Source organism: Lutra lutra, chromosome 3 (assembly GCF_902655055.1).
Source record: "Lutra lutra chromosome 3, mLutLut1.2, whole genome shotgun sequence".
In the NCBI taxonomy this organism is placed as follows: domain Eukaryota; kingdom Metazoa; phylum Chordata; class Mammalia; order Carnivora; family Mustelidae; genus Lutra; species Lutra lutra.
The window spans coordinates 126,310,696-126,335,769 of NC_062280.1; the positions used below are offsets into that span (position 1 = coordinate 126,310,696).

At 40.0% G+C, this 25,074-nt stretch overlaps 1 protein-coding gene across 2 annotated transcripts in view; it reads left to right on the top strand.

Moving 5' to 3' along the window:
• Positions 1–25,074, top strand: part of MTUS2 (microtubule associated scaffold protein 2) — a 589,185-nt gene that overhangs the window by 261,721 nt on the left and 302,390 nt on the right. The window lies entirely within an intron of this gene.

Consider the following 25,074-nt stretch of genomic DNA (forward strand, 5'->3'; position numbering starts at 1 on the left):
GTTACCTGGGATTACCTGTAATGCCTTCATTTTGTGGAACACTTGGCTGGACTTCTAAAAGTTAACCAAATGATGTTGAAAATTTTAAAAAGGCACAGCTGAACTTCTTCACTCTGTGCCCAGAAAGGTCCCCTTTAGTTGAAAGATGCTACTCTAGGCCTGGTTCCTGAGACTGATATTGTAAGTTATATGAATTAATAGTCTCAGAGTAAATCACAAACAGCCACTGTTTCTAAAGAAGATCTGGAGGCTGCCCCATTTAGCTGAGCCTTTGATGACCAAAGCCCATCTCAACCTGTCAACTTCAAAGTCATTGTTATTGGATCTGAAGCCATAACATCTCAGATGCTGGTTAGCAAGAACTTGCCGGAAGGCTGGGGAAGTCTTAGAGGTTTTCATGTGCAGGGCTGTTTGGGAGGGATTACGTAGTTGAAGCAGGCTGAAGTAGTAATGGAAAGAGACAGAGAGCAGGATAGGGTGCGAGGGTAGAATTTGAGAGTGAGGTTGATTTTTAAATTTCCTTTCTCTGAGCTTGCTTTTTAGTCTTTCTTGGGTTTAGAGAGCTGATGTGTGCCACATTTGTACTTTGGCGGTTCTAAATTTTGGTCTACCTAGTTATTCCTCAAAGTAGTACATTACATAATATCTGGATGTGTTTGTAGGCAGTTTCTGAGAGGTTTTTTACTCACTTGGTTTCCTCAATATGCTGCGTCTCTGACCTGCTTTCACACAGGATTCATATGAGGAATACGCTTGTTATTACGGATTCCATCATGGCACAGTAGATGTCTCAAAATCTGAAATGTGACTACAATAAAGAACTTCTTACAAATGTGGAACTCCTAGTTTTAGATGTGTGTGTGTGTGTGTATTGACAGTCTGAAAATTTTTATTTTTTATTTTATTTTTTTTTTAAGATTTTTTTTTATTTATTTATTTGACAGACAGAGACCACAAGTAAGGCAGAGGCAGGCAGAGAGAGAGAGGAAGGGAAGCAGGCTCCCCGCCGAGCAGAGAGCCCGACTCGGGGCTCGATCCTAGGACCCTGGGATCACGACCTGAGCCGAAGGCAGCGGCTTTAACCCACCGAGCCACCCAGGCGCCCCGACAGTCTGAAAATTTTTAAATAGAGGAGCAACTATCTGTCATAGTTTTTAGTAGTAAAATTCCCAGTGGCAGGTTTCTCTTTTAGAGGGACCATGAGTGATTTAAAACAAAACAAACTAAAACAAAACAAACAAACAAACAGAAAAACCTCACATGGTATATATCTTTCCAAGGAAGATGCTAACATCTTGATTTCTTAAAAAATTAATAATTTCAAGGTGAATTGAGCTTTGTTCCCATGGCAGCAGCTTTTGCTAAAGAAGAGCTGACAGGTGTGGACAGAATAATTCCAGGTGTACTTAGGGCATTTCTCTCAGCTCTGCTTCAGAGGACACCAGAGAGGGATACTGAGCACCCTGAGAGACAAGAGCCATAATGTGCCAGGGAAAACAACTCCTGCTGTAAAGACTTCATATTAAAAGTAATAGGTATTCACACCAAAAACGTGTAAGATATCTAGGAATCAGCCTAACCAAAGACGTAAAAGATCTGTACCCTGAAAACTATAAAGCACTTATGAAAGAAATTGAAGAGGACACAAAGAATTGGAAAAAGCATTCCATGCTCAGGGATTGGAAGAACAAACATTGTTAAGATATCTATATTACCCAGAGCAATCTACACTTTTAATGCAATCCCTATTGAAATACCACCAGAATATTTCACAGAGCTAGAGCAGACAATCCTAAAATTTGTATGAACCACAAAAGACCCCAAATAGCCAAAGCAATCTTGAAAAAGAAAAGGAGGGACACCTGGGTGGCGCAATCAGTTAAGTGTCTGACTCTTGATTTCGGCCAGGTTATGATCTCAGGCTTGTGGGATTGAGCCCCATGTCAGGCTCTGTGCTCAGTTGCAGGGTCTTCTTCTATCCCCTTCTCTCTGCACATCCCCCTGCTCATGTTCCCTCTAAAATAAATAAATAAATATTTAAAAAAGAAAAAAAAGACAAGGCTGGAGGCATCACGGTTCCAGACTTCAAGCTACATTACAAAGCTGCTACTTATCAAGACAGTATGGAAAAAAAAAAAAAAAGACAGTATGGTACTGGCACAAAAATAGACACAGAGATCAATGGAACAGAATAGAAAACCCAGAAATGGACCCTCACCTAGATGGTGAAAATCTTCAACAAAGCAGAAAAGAATATCCAATGAAAAAAAGACAGTCTCTTCAACAAATAATGCTGGGAATATTGGACAGCCACATGCAGAAGGATGAAACTGGACCACTTTCTTATACCATCCACAAAAATAAATTCAAGATAGTTAAGAGATTTAAATGTGAGACAGGAATCCATCAAAATCCTAGAGGATAACACAGGCAGCAACCTCTTTGACCTCAGCCATAGCAACTTCTTACTAGGTATGTCTCTGGAGGCAAGGGAAACAGAAGCAAAACTGAACTATTGGGACTTCCTCAAGATGAAAAGCTTCTGCACACTAAAGGAAACAATAAAAAAACTAAAAGGCAGCTTACAGAATGAGAGAAAATATTTGCAGATGACTTACCTGATAAAGGGTTAGTATCCAAAATCTTTTTTTTTAAGATTTTATTTATTTGAGAGAGAAGGAGCACATGAGCAAGGGGGAGGGGCAAAGGGAGAGGCAGAGGGAGAAGCAGACTCCCTGCTGAGCTGGGATCCTGATGTGGGGCTGGAACCCAGCACCCTGGGATCATGACATAAGCAGAGGACAGCCTCAACCAAGTGAGCCAGGCTGTCTACCCTGTGGATTATAAGCTCTTTGAAGATAGGGGCTATGTCTTTTAATACTTTTAGTATCCTTCATGCTACCTACCATGACCTTTACAGTAGAAGAATTTCAGGAGAAATTCTTTCCCAATAGAAATTTTCTTGCATTTTCTCTTATGTTCCTTCTTGGAACATTGGCCTTTCTTCAAACAATACATGCACATAGGATTCATTTTAGGAATACCACAGTCATTAGGAATTACAATGTGGCACAATAGATGTCTCAAAATCTGAAGCATGACTATAATAAGGAGCTCTTTGGAAGTGTACGGCTTATATTTTTAGATACTCGTGTGTATGAAATGTCTGAACAGTGTCCACAGTGACCAAAACATGCTGTATTTAGGACACTTTTCAGTGATTCTCTAAGAACTTAGTGTTTCCTGGATGACTTTGGCTTAGCTACAACTCTCCCTCTCCGGTTTTCCTGGGTCCTGAAGGGGCGGGTGACAATGAACATGGATCATGGAGAGAGCGTGGGCCCCGCTGGACCTGAGTCTCAGCCGTGTAGAATCCATCCTCTACCACCCTGGATGCAGGGAGGTAGTAGAGTGGTGGGGTGAGGTAGAAATGCAGCTGGAGAAGGGGACAGAGAGACTGACATTGTATAAATGATCATGGCACAAGGGTATATGTCCACAGCTTTAAAATGATGTAAACCTGGATCGACATTCCTGGGTTGGGATAGAGGGTTAGTTTCTGATTAGGGTGATTGGGGAGTTTCTCAGAGGGGTTGCATTTTGGGAAGTACAGATGGGTTCTGAGAGAGCTTTTGTAAGGGAGCTGTTGGTGCATCCAGAAAACCTCCTGAATTAGAGGGCTTTCCATTTCTTGTGCAACCTGAAAGTTCATCATAGCATCGCCTGTCTTCTGTACACTGAGGCCAACATGTTTGAGCTCCCCAAGGTTTGTTCTCATGGTGCATCCTCTTCCAGTTCTTTAGGCTTCACCTTGCTCATCTTATCCATGCTTTCAGCTCTCAGCACTTTGGCCACACTACCAACTCCATATCTACACCCTGACCTCTTTCTAGAACTACCCATCCCCATTTCATATGACACCAGACATCTCCAGCAGGCTGACCCGGGTTGCCCCAAACTGAACATTTCCCCCAAATGAATATTTTGTTATCTTTACAGACTGGAACCTCCTTTCACCATTGTTCTGTCTGTTAATTATATCTGTGATTCAACTACTGAGCCTGGAAATTTTAGGACCAGCATTGCTTCTCACCTTCTTTTTGCCTTCCTTTCTATTCAGTGATCAAATCTGGTCAGGTCTCATTCTGTCATGTAATCTGTCCTTGTTCTTCTCCTTATCTTAGTTTAAATCTGTAGTATCTCTCACCTAAAGCATTCCTCATAAATCGTCACACTGTAATTTTTAAGGCACATGGTCCTAAACAATTTTCCCTTTCACCCTGTTTTGATGGCTGCATGGTGCCCCTGTGCTTGCTTCCATTCCTTGTTGGATGTTTCAGGTCCTCTATGACCAGCCCGGTTCCCTTCTCACCTCTCCCACATACCATCCCCTCATGTACACCCTCAACTGGCCAACCAGAATTGTTCACTTTTTTCTCTGAGGGCTTTGTGCTTTTCCTGCCTTTGTGGTGTTGGTGTAAACCATCTCCGGAATGCTCTCCCTCTTGACCCAACCAAATTTTTCTGTAGATTCTGCCATTTTCATGTGCAATTCAAATGTCACTTCCTCTTAAAAAAAATATATATCTTCCTTCATCTGTGAACCTGAAGCCATCTTTTCCCCTGGGAACTCCTATGGCTCCTTGCTTGCATCCCTTTTGTGGATTACCACATGCTGTTTCATTGTACTTATTTGTTTCTCTGGGCTGTCTACCCTGTGGATTATAAGCTCTTTGAAGATAGGGGCTATGTCTTTTAATACTTTTAGTATCCTTCATGCTACCTACCATGACCTTTACAGTAGAAGAATTTCAGGAGAAATTCTTTCCCAATAGAAATTTTCTTGCATTTTCTCTTATGTAAGAGTATGTTTCTCTTATGGAAGAGAGAGCCCTGAATGTAAGTTGAGCAGCTTTCAGAAATATTTTGTGGTGGGAACTTATTTTCACTTTAAGAGTTTCACGGGTCTTGATAGTTGGTGGAGTTCATCATCATTGCGGCTGTCAAAGTTTTCTAGAATCTCTAAAATGTTGCTTTTCTTGACTGTGGTATACTTAGAGATATTTTATGCTACTCGAAGAGTAGAAAAGATAATAGGTCATTTAAAGTGTATTTAGAGATGAATCATCATGTAGATTGACCTAATAGTCTCACAGATATCTAATAACCTATGTATCTCCTTGCATGTAATTAGCTACTCCCAGAGAATTGGCCCAAAACCCTACCATTGAGACTTTTCATGAGAGAATTTCAGAGTTGTGAAAATCAGACTTCTCAATTGGAGAGATTAGATATTTTCATTAAATCCTAGAGTTTTATTTCTTATTTTAATACTTAAGTAAGTAGATGTTCTTTTAATTATCGAATAGGATTTGGGCTCTAGGGATAATAATCTCAAATGGAAAATCACTAGCCCTTTTAGAAGGTTAATCAATGAAAAAAAGGGTTAATATGAAAGCTCTTTGTAATGTTAACTTCAGCATTCATGCTCATGAATATCATAAAATACATTTACATAAATAATGCATTTGATTTTCTGTATCTAACATGAATTTTAAGTAAGTTCAGGGTTGGCAAGAAGTATCATAAATAACTCTTACCAAACAACCATTAATCTGTCTCATGTTCCACTGGCAAAGAGGGAGTCATTTCTTATTCATGATAAAAGGAACCTAAAGGGACCCGTGAGGTCAGATTCAGAGAAGCTCTCGCGTATTTGAGTTTAAGCCTCGTTGACATTGTACATTCCATTTTGAAACACTCCAGATAATGATCATGTCCACCCAGAGATGGGATTAGAGTGTGAATATCTTTCGTTTTGTTTTTAAATTGACCGTTTTTGGTTGAAAGTAAGATAAAGTGAAATTTGGGAGGTGATAGGTAGGTAGGATTATGGTCGGGGGATTATGGTAGAAACCATGTCTAGTTGAACTGCCTCATTTTTCTTGGCTATCTGGTTTTGTGACTATCAGGACTGTCCATTTCCCTTCCCCAGTCCAGCCCTCTTTCAGCATCTGTTGTAGGGTAAGCACAGACCTCAGTGTTTCAGCTGTTGTGATCAGGACACCAAGATCTTACTCTTGCAAAGTTAGAATCCAATGGGGAGAAAGAAGCATGAAAAGAAATCCATGTAGAGAACTGTGAGTATTGCTGTGGCTGAAGATTGCACAGCATTTGGTGGGTGGGGAAAAGAAGGGGATATATGAAGAGGGGAGCCCTAACCTTCCTGAGTTGGGGGTGAGGAAAGTCCTCACACTCTTCAGATCCTCTCCTGGCTATCTCAGTGCTACTGCATTATATCTTCAGACTTAATTATTCCATATTTTAAGTAACGACAGTGTTCCGGCTTTGCTAAAATAATCAGGCACCATCTCCTCCCCCCAAAAAGAAGAAAAAAGATAGGTAAATTTTTTATGATCCTTGAAGCTAGATGATGGAACTATGAGGGTTTTGTGTATATTTACTTTTTTTGTATATTTTTAAATTTCCATAAAAGATTAAAATCCCATCTTCCCTCTGTATTGGCTTTCATTTCTTAAGAAACCATGTAGCGGGGCGCCTGGGTGGCTCAGTGGGTTAAAGCCTCTGCCTTCAGCTCAGGTCATGATCTCAGGGTCCTGGGATCGAGTCCCGCATCGGGCTCTCTCTGCTTAGCAGGGAGCCTGCTTCCCCCTCCCCCCGCCCCCCGCCTGCCTCTCTGCCTACTTGTGATCTCTGTCTGTCAAATAAAATCTTAAAAAGAAAAAAGAAACCATGTAGCATAGTGGTGAAGGATGTGGTCTCTGGAGGTAGGCTACATGGGTTTGCATCTTCCCTCTGCCATTTGCTAGCTCTGTGACTTCAGGCAAGTTACTTAATCTCTCCATGCTCTGTTTTCTCATTGTAAAATATTAAAAGGAAGTGTAACAAAACACCGTAGGATTGGGAATATTAAATGGAATTAATGAATGCACAGTGTTCAGAAAAGAGCCTAGTATAGTCATAATGACAGTGGCTCAATATCATTTCCATTCATTGGCCACGTGCCTAAAGTTCTGTGTGGAGAAGGATTTTAAAAGCTCAGTTGGAAAAATGACCTTGATGGATTAACTGTGTCTGACATGGGGTAAAGAACGTGTTAATGAGTATATAGAATTCAGGGAGATGATGTCTATTTCATTTCTAAATTTTTATACTCCCCTCTGTCTGCCATGTATGGTGAATACCTCTCTGAACATTAAGATGAAACATCTGTCATTTATGTGGCATGAAGGTGACAGTTCTAGAAGTCGATTTTCATGGGGGTCTCTTTTGGGCTGTAAGCTTCAGGCTGTTCAGAAATTAATAAATATAGGCCAAAAAAAGTCATGTTTTGTTTTCTTTATCTAAAGGGGTTCTGCCAAGCCCTTATTTAGCATGTGATCATTTAAGGAAATACCTTCACTTGGGTTCCCTTTAAATGAAACATATTTATGCAAGGTGACTAAGACATAGGCCATTAATTGAAGCTGATGGCATTTAGAACCTCTGCTCGAAATAGAAACTGAGAGTTGGATCTGATTTTATTTCTGTGCCATTCTAATGTCTGTAGGAAAAAGTGGGAGCGTTTGATTTCGTCGTGTGTAAAGAGCCTCACGCAGCTTCAGCTTCTCATTTTGCTAGAGTCTAATTTCTATTGTACTAGGGTTTTACTTTGTCGGAGATCTCAATCTGGTGTAGGTGGGTGGGGAAAAGAGAAGAGTGAGAACAAAAACCGAAATAAGCCTCTAATTTTTTCTGGAACTGAGGAAGTCAAACACATGTCACTGATGGATTTAAATATCTATTTCCCTGGAATCTGTAATTATGTAATTTAAAGTATTCTTTATAAGGAAAAAATAGAATCATTTTCACTGAATCTTGCTGTTATTTTTCCAGATTCTTCCCACACATTCAGTTTTCTTCTTTCTTTTCTTCCTTCATACTCATTTACACAGGAAGACGTGATTCTTCTGAGTTCTATGCAGCATTGCCTGTGAGTGAAAGTATTCTCTTTATTGCTTAAGTAACACCTAGTTTATCCACCTAGATTCAGATATGTGGGCAACAGTGTTAGAAGTCACATTGGCCCTCAAAGGTTTATAAGTGCCATAGTCTAGCATGTTCTAGTTTATTCAAGATATTTAATGAAAAGTGGATACTTTGAACTATGGAAAAGTGATCAAGGTAAGAAATATGCCACACTTGTGTACATAATATGCATCAAAATCAGCACTTATGATAATAGAATAATTTGGGGGGAAAGTCAGTTAACCTCAGTGGACTCAGAATTTTTATTATAAATTTAGAAGAGATTGAATTAAACAAATTGGCCACTTTTGGCTCTCAATAGCCAGGATTCTGTGATTTCACTCTGTTAAAATTATGGAACCATTTACGATTCGTGAGTGGTGAATAATCAGAAGAGTATTTGAGAACAATTACTGTGATAATTATGAGCCAAGGCATTTGGACAAGGGAGACTGGGTGTGAGTGGTCTTAGCACTGCCAAAATTAGGGATGCTTTCCTTCTGACCAGACCTTCGTTTTGTTATTTTTTCCCTGTCATATGAGACAGAAATTTCAGAACACTAACAAACAGCAGCCCAAAGGTTTTACTGCCTGCTTTTTATCTATGAGATGCAGGGCCATGTGGTTCTTGGAAGTCACCTTTTTGCCCCTGCACTCTCCCTAATATGGCGCCTCTTGGATTATTTGTCAAGGACTACAAGAGATGGGAAGTGTGGGGGCAGGGGTTTTCATGCCTTTGATTGCTTTTAGCTTTCACAGAAAGGATAGGTCAGAGGTAACATTCCTTCACAACTTAACACCACTAGGGACAGTGACAGAGGAGAAATAATAAAAAGCAATCGAGCATAACTTTTAGACTCATATTGACTTCTTACAGGAACTTTGCCAACAGTACATACTTTCTTGTATTGCCATAACACGCACAGGCTGTCTTCTGGGAAGGTTCATAAAGATCCTTGTAATAATACCTTCCTCAAGGCGGTAGACAGGGGTCACAGATTGATAATTCCTTCTGCTTTCAGTGAGAAAGAGAATAAATTTCATGATGTCAGTGGGTTCTCTGGTCCCATAACAGGCAGCAGTTGGGAGGAGAAGATTAGTGGGAACCTGAAATAGGGGTCAGTGGTAGGGATGAAAAGAAAGGGCTGAATGTGAGAGAGTCAGAACTGACAGGTCAAGAGCAACTATGAGGGTGAGTGGCAGGAAGGATGAGGATGAGGGCACCACTTGCAGAACTGTGAGCTCGGGATCGGGTTCTGAGGGGCTCTCATCATGTCAGGTTCCCAGAAAAGCATTCATATAAATTCATCCAGATTTACAGACATACTGGAATGACATTAAGGAGAGCAGCCATGACTGCCCTCAGGTGGGAAGAGGGATGGGACACATGCAGGGCATGACCATGTAGATCAGGAGCAGGGAACAACCAGAGAAGACATGGTCAGTGAGCAGCGGGGAGCACCAGGAGAGCCCAGGGAGGAGAGACATTCATGGAAAGGAGATGGACAATCAATGCAGTCTGTGCTGCACAGACTGACGATCTCAACATGGAGAAGAATGGGAATGCAGATTTAGTGATTAGGAGTCACTGGGAGCTTTGATGTTAGTTTGAACAGACAGATGAAGGCAGGAATCAGGTTACAAGGGCGTAAGGCAGGTGAGGATGGAGCAAACATGTGAATGTTAGGATGTTTGGTGGAGAAAAATGAAGACCCAGTGGAGGAGCAGAGAAAGTTGTTTTGTGGTTAGTTTCACCACCCCCCCTCGTTTTTTTAAAAGCAAAGATAAGAATGTTTATGATCCAAGAGGAAGGTTCCAGTGATGAAGAAGCCATGAAAGATAAAAGCCCATGAGGATGATGGATGGAGTAATTCCTGGAGCAAACAGGAGGGGATAAGATCAAATACAAGTTCAGAAAGGTAACCATTAAGAGAGAAAGAAAGGGATTGGGAGGGAGACAAACCATAAGTGACTCTTAATCTCACAAAACAAACTGAGGGTTGATGGGGGGAGGGGGTTGGGAGAGGGGGGTGGGGTTATGGATATTGGGGAGGGTATGTGCTAATGGTGAGTGCTGTGAAGTGTGTAAACCTGGCGATTCGCAGACCTGTACCCCTGGGGATAAAAATATATGTTTATAAAGCTATAAAAAAAAAAAAAGAAAGAAAAAAGAAAGGATGAATACCCAAGTTTTGTAGCAACATGGACGGGACTGGAAGAGATTATGCTGAGTGAATAAAATCAAGCAGAGAGAGTCATTATCATATGGTTTCACTTATTTGTGGAGCATAACAAATAGCATGGAGGACAAGGGGAGATGGAGAGGAGAAGGGAGTTGAGGGAAATTGGAAGGGGAGGTGAACCATGAGAGACTATGGACTCTGAAAAACGATCTGAGAATTTTGAAGGGGTGGGGGGTGGGAGGTTGGGGGCACCAGGTGGTGGGTATTGTAGAGGGCACGGATTGCATGGAGCACTGGGTGTGGTGCAAAAATAATGAATACTGTTATGCTGAAAAAAAAAATAAATAAAATAAAATAAAAAAAAAAAGAGAGAGAAAGAAAGGGGTAAAGGATGAATGGAGAGAAAAACTGGACAGGAAGAAAGAACACCAGGGAATTTCACACGAGACAGCTTCATGTGTCCCAGGTAATTACAAAGTAGGGTTTTTGCAAAGAGCAAACATGGTGCAGTTGGGATTTCATAAAGTAGAAAGGCATATAATGGTCACCTGGATTAATACAGTATGCGTCAATAAGACGTGGAGGGAGAATCTTGGGGCTGCTAAAGGCTAGCTTGAGGCTGGAGAACACGATTGTGTACTGGAAACAATCTATCAGATTTTACAACTGTCTCCAGTGATGTGGTGGATCACACTTCTCTCCCATGTGTTGTCCCTGTTACACTGTAAGTTAGAGCAATTCAAATTCCAGAGGGAATATAAAATGATTCTCAGGAGTCATAAATGGGTATTTAAATACAACTCCTTGGAAACAGAGATGCTGGTTGACAAGGGTAGTAGGGCAACTCAAGCCGTCTCTGCCTCTCCCCTTCCCTGTCTGGTCTTGCTGTACCAAGCCCTAAGAGATTCCATGGATGACCCATCAGAAATCCCTGGTTTTATGGCAAGTTATGTGTCGTCGGCTCAAGAACTGGAGAACTTTTACCTTTTTGACCACTACTGTGGTCAAAAAGGTAAAGTTTCTTCTAAAATTAAAAATCCTTAATTATTATTGCCAAGAAAGGAATTTTCATACTTGCACATTTGTCATAGGGTCCTCACGTGTCTCTGGAATATTGCTGCCTAGTAGAGCTTTCCATGAAGATGATGTGCTCAGTATCTGTGCTCCTGGTACAGTAGCTGCTTGTCAGATGGGACTACTGAGCCATTGAAATATGGCTGGGGTAACTGAGAAACTGACTTCTAAATTTCCTTTTATTTTAATGACTTTAAATAGCCACATGGCCAGTGGCTATCCTATTGGACAGCGCCATCCAATCACTTTGGATTTTCTAAAAGATATAATAATATTTCTGATGCTAACATCTTTGGGATTTGGAATGACTATAAAAGATCTCCTACTTGATACCTTTAGTTTTGTGTAGAAGTTAGGACTGAGGAGAACTTTCTGAGACCACAGATGCTACCTGTACCCCTAACTAATTGTTTCATAAGTTTACACCACTGATCATAAAACCGGGTCATAGAAGATGGAATAAGTCGTCCATAATGATGGGGGTCAGAGTCATTGTCTTAACATACAAAAACAGCAGAGTATGTGTAATTTAACATTTTGTTTAGAATACCTTCATGGAATGTAAATATATTAACTTAATCCCACTATATCTAGGAAGAGTTAGATAGGATCCAAACTAGAAGGGAAAGGGGGCATGGGAAAGATAACATATTAGGTCAAAAGAAAGCTGGAGGGGGAGGGGAAGGAAGGAAAGTGTGAGGAATGAGGTGCAGAGTTAATATTTTTGTGGTGGGGAGTAATCAAGAAAGGGATATGGAGTTGTCAGTGCCCCATCCATCTCTTTCTGGTTGTCTTGAAGACTTCCGGTTCAACCGCTTTCCTGCCCTTCCTCCCCGCCAGGCAGGGACACAATGAGAGCTAAGGCAAAAGCCCAGGGTTCAGGTAGCTTTTTGGATCTCTTGAGATGCAGAAATTTGTATTTTTTAAGTAAGAGAGATGCTGGACTAGTAATGAAATATTGTTCAGCCATTTAGAAAAAAATTCTTAAGTGGGTGCTTAAAGATAAAAAGAGAACTTCATTTCTGTGAAATGCAGATCTCACCCTGTGGAATTTTCTGGGCAGATAATAGAACTATTAAATCACATTAAGCACCTTGTATTGTACATTCTTGAACAAGAACAGCCTGAATTGAAAATAAGACGGAATATGAGAGAAATATACCGTGTAAATGAAGTATAGATTTTTTATCTGCTAGCAAGTGCCACCAGCTAAAATGGAATATTGTAGACATTGTCAAGAGTGTCTAGATCCCATTAATACTGTTACTGCTGTTATTATGTGTCTATTCAACCAGTAGACATCAAAATTTCTCTCTGGTGGCTGTGATAACTTTAGGTGCTAAGCTGACATATTTTGTTGAATGTTCTTACACAGTTGAATATATGTAGGTTTTATATGAGACAGTTTTGGTTCCTTTGGTGATTTCAGTAAAATAGATTCACCAGCTGAGGTTTGAATGTCATTGTGCAGCGTATGCGCTTATGAATTTGTCATTGGCATTGAAAGTTCCTTCCTGACTGTGTTATGTAAGGATGGTTTGACCAGGCTGTGTGCCTCCCAGCCACATGCTTCAGGGTAACCAATAGCCAGAGTCATAAGACCTAGCATTGTTCTTCATTTTCCTTTAAATTTAGTTGGGCTTGTCAACCCCCCCCACACACACACACAAAAGGAAAACCAATTGAAATGTTGGAAAGATTGTATACACACTGAGGATAATGTATCTTTGGTAGCTTTCTATCAAATCTATCTTTCATAATTATATATGAAAATTTATTTCACTGTAGTTTTCTCATCCCCTTTAATTAGCAAGGTAGTGATATGTAAAGAGACCCGAATGGGTCCCTGGGAACACTGGGCCCTAACCGCAGCTCTCTTACTAAGGAGCTGTGTGGCCTTATGCAAGCCACTTCACTTATTTGGTCTCAGGTTCTTCAGCATTAAGATGAGGCATTTGTGCTTGGTGATATGAAACCCTCTCTCCAAATGACTCTTAAAAAAAAAAGTCTCATAAAGTTAAGCTGAACAACAGGATGTATGTATTCTAGTGAATGTTGTGGGTCCATAACAGAATATGATCTCAACCAGCTCAAGCGGGCATTACAGTGTCGTTGATGAGTCATTACTGTTTTAATGTATGGATATCTGTGAATAATGTGCTATTTTAAACTTGGAGTACATCAAGGCATAAACGAAATGTGAGCCAGCCTCCAATAAGTCTGCTTCCACGCCTGCTGGTCGACCCCCAGCATCTCTGCTCTGTGGGGTTTAGTTCTGATACTCACTTTTTAAGCAATTCAGAACTTTGTGAAGATTAACAGAGATGTGCTGAGAATAATTAAATGTATAAGATTGGATTAGATACATTTTCTATGTATTCTCTTCACCCTAAATTTATGCAATAAATTTAGATTATATGTGGTAGGTTTTGATACAAATGTCTAGTTCTTCCTCCCCAAGGAACTGGTAAGATCCCTCTCCCAGTATAGCTAAGACATTACAATTTCAGTTTCTTGTATCAGGACCCCTAGTCTATGGTTTATTTATGTACCTATTCAAAGTTGACTCAAAGCAAAGTGTTCTGTTGTAGTACTGTTAAGGGGGGGTTACTTCTCCAATAAGTTCTGAAAATCCCCCTCTTCTTTTCCACGTGAAAGCATTTCTTTACCGTGTCCATGACGTTTTCTCTAATTTGAGTGTTTTTTTCCTCTTTCCATGTATTGGCATTTCTGTGGGCAAAGAATGAAGTATTTTACAATCTTTTCCTTACGTAGCTTCTTAATGTGGGTCTGAGGTAAAGATGGATGAATTTGTCTGACAGAAACGTGGAGGCTGTGGCCACAGCATTTTACATCTCCCTGCTGCCACTCAGGAGGACTGCTGGGTAAGCATGCTCTTCCCTGGCCTGAGCCTGTCTAGGGCTCCTCTCCTTCCAGGTAACTGCCCTGCTGGCGAGCTAAGGAGACTGGATGGGGGGTGTGGCTAAGTATTAGGTGCCCCGTCCTGACACACTCTCCCCGGTTTTAAGGTTGGCTACCAAAAACTGTGGCAGCGCTAATCCAGGGATCCTCATTCGTATTCCTGTACGTGTAGTTGTGTCTGTGTGTATGCATACACTCTCACTGCGGGTTTGCCCAAAGGCCCAGTGAAGGCTCTCTACCCCACCTCTGGCCCTGGCCACATGTGAGTGTGACAGGAAAGCGACGACCCCGAATCTCTTACCACAGCCACTGTGACAGAAATCTGAGGCTTATATCTTTTTCCCAGCACTCTTTATTAGAAGCCATGTGTGGCGGAGTCGACACCACACACAGCCTCAGCTGTCAGCTGCCAACACCTATTTACTCTGACCCCTTTGATTAGAGAATGAAAACCCCAGCACGTCTCAGGAGCTGGTAGCCCCAAGGTGGGTTGGTGCTGACATAGGAGACGTCCATTGCCACTGGTAAGGTTTGTTATGGGAGGCAAATGAGCCCAGATGGAGCCTGTCAGATGGGCTTCACTGACTAGATATGCTAATTAAGCCAGAGGTCAAGAAGCAGTGTTTCCAGCAGTTGCTGCAGTCAAGGAAAGGTGTCCTCAGTGGCTAGAGACTGGTTACTTCTGCAGGAAATGTACATGCCTTTCAGATAGTCCTTTATATCCCTTGGGCACACCTCGGTACGTAGCACCGGCTCCCTTCTCCACATGTCCTCTGCTGTCTGTTCCTTGTTTACCATCACAGAAGCCCAGAATGTCCACCCTAGCACCTTAGGTATCCTCCAGGTGATCACAATCACTACTTGGAGGAGGAGATGAATGTCGGGAGAAGAGAGATGACTTCTGTCACCAACCCAGGGTGAGTTAGTAATGGACCCAGGGCTGGAAATTAGCTCTGATGTCCTCCTCCCATGATGCATATGAGGGCAAAGGCACTAAATGTTGCTCTGGGATCTTCTGGAGAAAGGTGCACTAGGTCTAGGAGGAGCTTGAGTCTAAGGATCAGGAGAGGCCATCGTTGAGGTCCTATGACAGGAATTGGCAGTGACTAGAACCTTTCCCATGATGTTCCCTTTGCCGAGTACCAACAGGAAGCTGAGCGCAGCTGGCCCCAGTGCATGGGAGCCCGTTGACAGTGTGGTTCCCTGGGAGCAATTTCCAGAGGCCAGTGAGGGTGGGAGTATGAGCATGTGTACGGAAATCTAAGTGTGTACAGAAAGCTAAGTACAGAAATCAGGGGGCTCTGTGCTCCTCAAGGACTTCTGGGAAGGCAGCAAGGTGGAAGGAACAGTGACTAGGAGAACACAGATGTAAGTATGGAGCTGGACTGTCCCCTTGGACAAACCACATGATCCATGTGAGTGCCCCATGTCCTGCCTATAAAGTGAGAGCTGGGACGTGGTTTCTGAAATGCCTTATGGGTTCTGCATCTCTGGCCCTAAGACCCAGAGCAGAAGGTTCTCGGGGTTCCCGTGCCCCTAGAACATGCGTTTGTTCCTTTGCTCATTTTCATTCAAGAACTGTAAGGAAAAACCTTGATGTTTCCCATACGTTTTCCTTTATCACATTTTCAGGACATACAAGTTGTGTTGTCTCTTCACAGTACTGTCAGTAAAAATTAATAATTACAGAGCTATATCCCTAAAATACTAATGTTACATTTTCCCACATAAGAAAACCTAAGTTCTTTCGGTAACATTGCTTAGAGGATAAAGTGCCGAGTCTCAGTGCATGAATATACAGTAGGCCACTTTAACTGAGGAAAAAACAGCTTAAAAACCAACATAAGAAAATCTAATTAGTGGTAGGATTATACTGATAGTTTTTCTTTCTTGCTGTATCTTACATGTATTTCATTAAAAAAGGTATGGGGGTTATAGTCTAGTGTATACTGTGATATAATTACAGATCTAATGTTATAAGATTTGAATTCTAGAAGCACATATGACAAAAAGTTTTCATATATTCTTTTATGTGGTATTTTGAAAATACATCTTTTCTGAACTTTAAAACTTTACTTCCTTAAGTTTTATAAACTTACATGTCTGACACATAGAAATTATATTATGATCTTGTGAATGTGAAAAGTTAAGTAAAATCTGTAGGAAAATCGGAAGCAAAAAGATCTTTCCTTATTTCTAATTCAGTGTTCTCTCCTTGAAAGCCCTTACTTGCCTCTGCAACTGATGATTGACTGGCGTCTGATACTGTAAAGTACCCTCAGGTTTGCCACTGTAGTGTGTTGTCTAGTTTATAAGCATATGGTTGTGTAAAATTTTATCCAGGGTATCAGTCTATAGTTATAGCCCCAAGAGATGATACAATTTCATAAAGATATGCAAATAGCAAATGTCAGAAGAGGGCCAGATCATTCCTATGAAGGTTAGGAGTGAGGCAAGGAAATCTACCATTACCACTGTTAGTTTCTATTGTTTTTAAAAATGTTGGCCAAAGCCAATTAGTCAAAGAAAAGCCACATTATGTAAATACTGCAAAGGAGGAGACAGTCATTTTGGTGATAATAATCTCGTCCATGGAAAGTCAAAGGAACTGAAACATTTTCAGAACCGATTAGTAAAGAAGCCAGTTGCGGCATTCAGGATAAAAAAAGTAATAACGTTCCTCTGTAACTGCCAAAAGTATAAGGTGGAAAAAAGAGCTCTGAATTATCATAACAAAGAGACAAAAGTCCAGAAAGTAAACTAAACGATCGGATATGTGAAGGAAACCCTACAATGGTGCTGAGGGATAGAAAAGAAGATTTGAATAAATGGAGGCTCATGTCTTGTTCCTGGATGGCAAAACTCCATTCTGTCAGAAGATTGTGGAAACCTTCCCCCTCTGTTCACCTAAGGGGTGTGTTACCCACAGTGGCAATGATAATTCCCCGTAGGACTGAACAAACGCATTCTAATATTCATCTCTAAGAAAAAGTGAACGAATGTTAGCAGAAAATATTTAAAACAGAAAAGTAATAAAGATGCACTTACCCTTCCAGTTTAAAGTGTTTTGAAAGTGAGCTGCCTTGCTGGCTCAGTTGGTTAAGAGTCAGATCATGATCTTGGGGTCATGAGATTGATCCAGCCCTGCATCAGGCTCTGCACTCAGTGTGGAGTCTGCTTGAGATTCTCTCCCTCTCTCTCTGCCCCTCCCCTGCTTGCATGCTCTCGCTCTCTCTCTCTCTCTCTCTCTCTAAATAAAATAAATAAATAAGTAAAATCTTCAAAATATTTTGAAAGTGGGGCACCCGGGTGGCTCAGTTGGTTAAGCCACTGCCTTTAGCTCAGGTCATGATCCCAGGGTCCTGGGATCAAGCCCCACATTGGGTTCCCTGCTCAGCGGGGAATCTACTTCTCCCTCTCCCTCTGATCCTCCTCCTGCTTGTGCTCTCTCTGTCAGATAAACACATAAATAAATAAATAAAATCTTTAAATAAATTTAAATAAACAAATTAAATTAAACACATTAAAATAAATAAAATAAAAAATCTTTAAAAAATAAAAAAATATTTTCAAAGATTTGAAATTATTAAAATATAAATAGTCATCTCAGAGGAGTGGGATAGCAGATCCAGAAATAAACCCAGGTCAGTCACTCAGTCAGTCTCTTCAGTTAGATGTAGTAGATATACAGTATCTATACCCCTTATATATGCTATATATTTACTATGGAAAAGGTGGGTTTTTGAATAAGTAGAATTGGGTAAAGAAGTTAGATCTCTATACCTACCATATCACAACAAATAACTTCAAGATGAATCCTAAGTGTAAACATAACAAAAATAGAACACTGGAAGAGAACATAAGCAAATGCTTGTGTAATCCTAAGGGTGGAGAAAGTTCTTTCAATCATGACACCAAAAACAGAAGCCATACAGGAAAAGATTAAAAGAACATTTGAGTCACTTCAATCTATATAAAAAAAGAATTCTTTTCAATTTTTTCGTCCAAATAAAATTAAGAACCTCTATAGATGATAAAAAATATTATGGGGCAAGCAGTAAAGTGGAAAACACTTGTAAACCATTGTGAAGAATGATAATTATCCCTACTATTTAAAGAACTCTTGTAAATTAGTAATAAACAGATAAATAAATCACATTCAGTAGCAAAGGGGGCAGAGAACATAAGTGGACATTCATAAAAAAGTGAAGCCAATAACCAACAAACTTTTAATTTTTTGATATGATAAAATAAATTAAACACAATATCATTTTCCTGTTATTAGTCTGATAATGATTGAAAAGAATGACAAGAGTAATAATAAGTTTGTGAAACTGGGTGCCTTATACCCTGATGTTGAATTCACAGGTTGGTGTAGTATTTAAGAAAGGTACTTTCATAATACTTAAAATATTTAATATCATGAATAATAATATCATGAACACCTTGTTTCAAGCAATTCCACTTAAGGCATTTATCTTAAGGAAGTAGTCCAACAGATATATCTATGTATTTCATATCCATTCATTTTTGTTATAGCAGCAAAATATTATAACAACTAAAGAATATTTGGCTAAACAAAGAATATACATACCTATGGTTGAATACCATGAAAATTTTGAAAGTGTTGTTATAAATACATATTTATTCATAAATATCCAAATTTAAATGGAAAAAATCAAATCAATATGTATGCATGAACCTTTTTTTTTTAACAAAACAAAGGTAAGTATACAGCATGGTGATGATAATTAACAGTACTGTGTTGTATATTTGCAGGTTGCTAAAAGAGTAAATGTTAAAAGTTGTCATCGTGAGAAAAAAATTTCATTATGTGAGGTGATGGATGTTAACTAGGCTTATTGTGGTGACCATTTATTGATGCATCCATTTATGAATTCAGTATGTTATACACCAAAAACGAATACAATGTTACATGTCAATTCTATCTCAATAAAAAATTTAAATGCCTGGATTCATTTCAACTTTAATGTTAATAGGATTACTGGAAAGTTTTAAAAATTTTGTTCACTTGTATTTTCTAAACATGGCGAGTGAAGTGAGAAGAAAAAAAAAGACAAGAGAAGAAAAGAGAGAAATATACCACGTCTTTAAAAGAAGGACATAAAGAAAAGCCCTTCCCTAATGTGTGAATTGACTCCGTATTGCTGGGGGCTTGAGAGGGAGTTCACATTTCAGTGTGAAGTGAGGGGGTGTTTGTCACCTAAGGTCGGCCTGATGCCCCCCAGAGGCCTGCTGTGCATTATAATTCCTTCTATGATAGAATTCAGGTGCTTCTGGCAGGAGAGATCAAAGTGAGGCAGAAATAATCTCTACAACATTCTGAAAAAATTAAAAGATGAAAGCAGGCTGTATAAAATAATTAATATAGCAAGAAAAAAGCAGAAGCTGCGTATGTTCCGAGAAGACTTTGATAAAAGCCTCTTTTATAAGTTATGTCATCTTCTGGAACAGATAGTGCATGGAACAAAATGCCACATCACTTCCCTAAGGAAATGTAAGAGTATTTGAGGTTTTCCCATCCTTCTCTATTTCTCAAGGGAATGTTATTTCAGTGACGATAAAATTCCCCATAATTCCTTATTACTTTTCAAGAGGTAACAATATAGATATTTTATGAGACATCAATAAGAAATAACTTGCACTTACCCCTAAGAAAACTACCTCAGTACAGGTTTGAGAGATTTTGTCAGGCATGATCCCTGAAAATGTCTCCGATTGCTCTCATATTTAAAAGAAAAAAAAAACTCTAGAAATATAGAGAAATATTAAATACTGCTTTCATCCTGTGCTAGGTCCTTGAGCAATGGGGCAGAAATACATGTAGTTGAGGACTAGGTATTAAAGAGATTGTATTTATGTTGCATTTTTTTTAAAGAAAAGTCTTGCTTGTATAAAATTAATTTTAGGTAAGGAATTATATATAGATTGATTTTGTACAGACATGTCATATAGGTAAATATGGGAAATTTTATAAAGAACTGTAGTAATAATCTTAAATTCCACACATGGTGTAGTTCATGCTAATACAGCAGCATGGAGACAGCACAGAACTTCCATGGAGGAGACCCCACTCCACAAACTGCCCTAGACCTCATTCTCCATCGTGTTGTGGGAAGGACAGCATGAACTGGGGGCTCTTTGGGGACCAGAAGCTATAAATTGTAGTGCAAATATGACTAAATTATACAAATATATTCTGAGCAGAAATTTGTACTCATTTGATGCCACAGCTTCCCCTGAATTGAGTCATTGCCCCCACAAGGGGCCTTGTCTTGTGGGGGCAAGGACTCAATAGAATGCAGCAACTATCCTAGCTAAGCAGTTGAGGCTTTTTGGAAGCAGAAGGCACCAAGCTATCTTGGTCTTAGAGGACAGTGGTCTTTGGATTGATGGAATGGGGAGAGTGGTTAGTGAGGAAGGATGTCTAGGTCGGCCTTCACCCTTCCGGGTTGTCACCGCCTACAGCCACATTTCCTCTCACTTGCTAATCACTAAAGTGAGAATATGTTTTCCTGTTATTTAGTGCAAGACATAATTTTCACATCCATATTTGTAGCTACTTTGGAAAGATCTAGCTTCCTTCTATTTCCCGTCTCGGTGGCATCTGTTCATTGAAACAAGACATCGTGTTTTTATAATGTCTACAATCCACTTCATATATTTCCACTTCTATTAATCTCGGTGCCTAGCTGAAGAAAGGAGATAGGTAAGTTAGCAAAGAATCGGGCTCCAAACACAGCTCTTTAATTATCTCTTAGAGGTGCTGATAGGAGTTGAAACTTCATCTGCCTAACCATCAGAAACAGAGAAAAGAAATTAAATGATGACACTTTGTTGAGATAAAACAGATTCATATTCCCACTCATATTGCCATTTCTTTCCATTAGTCCCTTTAAGTTCTGTCACAGGGATTTGATCACATGGAGCTTTTGTGGCCAGTACTTGATGGTCCTCCAGCTGGACTGTCAGCTTCCCAGTTGCTGGCTCAGCAGTGTCCCCAGTGGCTCATTCCATCCCTACTGTATTCTAGGTGCTAAGTAAATATTTATAAAAATTGGAAGTAATTTTAAAAAACCGTGGTTAAGGATCAGAATGATCATTTCTGACCTACTTTCTTTATCTTTGATTCTCATATGACTCAGTTGTTTAATGCCTGTTTTATGTTAATATTCTATCAATACTTGAAACATTTAAGTTTATAATCAGCATTCATTGATTTTGTTTCTCTAATGAGTATCTTTTTCGTTTCCTTTCACTGTACTTAATATTTAATGATTGTTTCTTGTTTGTATCATTTACCAACTCTATGTTCTTGTTTTTCATGGATTTTTAACTGCATTGTGATACATCATGTACTTAATTTCAATTTCCATTGTTTCTTCTCACTTTGAGGTTTTATCATTTATTAACTTCCCAAATTATTATTTCTACTTTTAATATTCACAAACTAAAAATAGGAAAAAATATATTTTTTGAATCATCAATTGAAACCCTCTATGTTAAACTGGACATTTCCCCTCCAGAATAAAACTGTAGTTTCTCAGAACACAGTCCTGGTTCTCCCCTGGTTGCTTCTGCTTCATTCTCTAAGCTGCCATCCACGTCCAGACACACACTGCCCCCACCTGAGATGTGACTGCATAACCAGGTAATTAGACTCCTTGACTTTAGGTGCTCCGGTCACCACACCTTCACCCAATGGTTTGATTATAACAAACTCTTGCAGAAATAACAATAATTGTTTGTACTTATTGACGGAGTAAACATCTTAGCCTGGAATTCAAGATCTTTCTCAGTATCCTGTAAATTTATAATTGAAAACTATGTTCCACCGGTAATGAGCAATGGGGAAGATATTCAGGAAATTTATATTTCAGAACCAGTCATATTGCTGGCTTTCTGTTTTGAGTGAGGGGTATTTAAAATAAATATGACTTGGTTCCTGTGATTGAGGAGGTCATAGATTAGTGGAGGAGGGGATATATATTCCATTTAATGTGAATTCTTGCAGTAGAGTGCCTGCAGAGGTAGAGAAATGAAAAGATAAAGGATATATAAAATGCAGTAGCCACCTTCTGCCCATTAGGATGGCTGCTTAAGAAAAAATAAACAGAAAAGAAATGTTGGTGAGGATGTGGAAAGATTAGCACCCTCCTGCTTTGCTGGTAGGAATGTCAAATGGTGCAGCCATTATGGAAAACAATATGGCAGTTCCCCCCATAATAACAGAATTACCCTATAATCCAGTAATTCCATTTCCAGGTATATATCCCAAAGAACTGAAAGCAGATATTTGTATACTTGTATATACAGATATTTGTATGTTTGTATATTTCTGCTCATAGTACCGTTATTCATAGTATCCAAAAAGTGGAAGCAACCCAAATGTCCATTGATGATGGAAGAGATGCACAAAATGTTGCATATACATACAGTGAAATATTTTTCAACCTTCAAAAGGAAGGAAATTCTGCAGTGTGCTACAACATGGGTGAATCTTGAGGAAATACTAAATAAAATAAGCCAGACAAAAAAAAAAAAAAAAAAGGAAAGATACTGTGTGATTCCACATATATGAAGTACTTAGAGTAGTCAAATTCATGGAGACAGAAAGTAGAATGGTGGCTGCCAGGGGATGGGGGAGGAGGTTGGGGGAGTGGTTGTTGAAGGGATACAGCGTTTCAGTTTTGCAAGATGAGAAGAGTTCTGCGAATGGATAATGGTGATGGTCGCACAACAATGTGCATGTATTTAATACCACTGAACAGCGCCTTTAAAAAATGGTTAAGATGGTAAATTTTATGTGTATTTTAACACAATTAACAAAATGATCTGGGAGAGCCAGTGATATAGTAGCTACTGAGGAAGTAGAAAACTTGATCAGCTGGGCCAGTATGTCATTTTGATGACTTTGGAAGAGCTTGTAGGGTGACTGGGGCATCATTATTACATCTAATAGTGGGAGCAGCTTAACCTATAAATATTCTGTTTAATATGAGATGTGGGTCTGTGATAAGCTTCTTGAGCAACTTCATTGGTTTAAACATGAGTAGCTGCTCCAGTAGTTTGCGTTTCAACCCAAGAAACACTTGGGGTTGCCAAGCAACGTATCACTGCTGACAAGAAGAACAAATCTGACATTAATTTTATAGCTCTTAAGGTGCTAGAAGAAATGTTGAATCTAAATGTTTTCATTTTTACCTACTCTATTTAAAAATACAAACACTTGGATTGTTGAGAACAGTGCTGTGCTATTTCTACAAGAAGAGTGTTTCATGAGGTTGCCCCCATGTTTTGTTTTCTCTGTTGAAGCACACTAGGTCTTTCAGGAGACTGGAGGTAACATGTGAACTGACACTGTGAGGACTAATAGCTTTATATGAGAAGCTCTAAAATCACCCAGTGAAATAAAGCCACGAAATGGCAAACCTTCTTTAAGGATGGATTTTTTTTTTTTTTTTTAAGATTTTACTTATTTATTTGACAGAGAGAGCTCACAAGTAGGCAGAGCAGCAGGCAGAGAGAGAGGGAGAAGCAGGCTCCCCACTGAGTGGAGAGCCCGACGCGGGGCTCGATCCCAGGACCCTGGGACCATGACCCGAGCCAAAGGCAGAGGCTTAACCCTCTGAGCCACCCAGGGGCCCCTTTAAGGATGGATTTTTAAATCCAGAGGGCTTCTTTTTGGTTAAGCTTAGGGGGGGGGGAAGACAATACTTAGATTACTCATTGTACTTCCTATGCAGAGCAACAGAATAGACTAAAATGAGTGAACTTTCCTTTGCTAATGCCTGTGATCCACAAAAATAGAGCCTGTGGGAAATGTACAACATTGACGTCCCTCAACTGGATTGGCAAAGGGATACCTAAATAAGAAAGGGGATTCTTTTTCCTTTCAGAGCAAGAGCTGTGTGTTTTGCTGTGACTACAGCCCTCACTGTATTTAAATGATGGTATCTAGAGCAGAACAGGGCGGGGGTGGGGGGTATAGTTAAGCATGTGACTAATTTTGACACTTGCTTTTTTTTTTTTCCCCCCTCTCTAAATGCCCAAAGTCAGGTTGGTGGAAGTCCTAGCACTGGGACTTCTTCAACCTAAATTCTGCCCTTTCCTGGGAGCCCAGGTGGTCGACCCATGCAGCCCGTCTTCTTGGTTCCTTGCCTATGTGATTGCAGTAAATTTCAATTCCACACTAACATCTCCCACCTATGGGCACACCAGAAAGGGGCTGGCCTCTGAAATCTTTGCTGTCTATGCTTATCTGTGGCTGTAGTTCCCCTCCTTTCCTCTCTCACCCCATTTTAGCCACAGTGGCTACTCCAAGCCTCCACCACCCTCTGGAAAGCCTCTTTCACTGCTCTCCACCTCTCTGTGTATTCATCTTTAGCTGTTTCTTTCCTGTTTCTATCCAAATCTAAAGTTCTTTCTCCATCTGTACCTAGTTCCTTCTATAACCCAGCGACTCTTAATTAGAAGGCCTGGGTTAGGATTCTACCTATATGCTTAGATGCTACGTGACTTTGGGAGTTTATCTGGCCTCTCTGTAGACAGGTTCTCATCAGCAAAAGGTGGTTAGTAGCGTACCTCCCTCCTATATTATGAGGAGTCAAAGAAAGAATGCATGTAAACGACATTGAGTGGTGTCTGGCACATAGGTCTCAATCTGTGTTCAACACTGTGGTGCTCAGCTTCAACACCTTCACTTCTCTGCCTCTGGGGCTGGCTCTGGGCCCCTGGGGGTCCCATTCACATGCCCCCTTGCTTCCTGCCTATGACCTTAGCAGTTGGCCCTTCCAACACCACTTCTTTATTTGCTTTCCAACCTCTCAGTCTCCAGTAGCTCTTC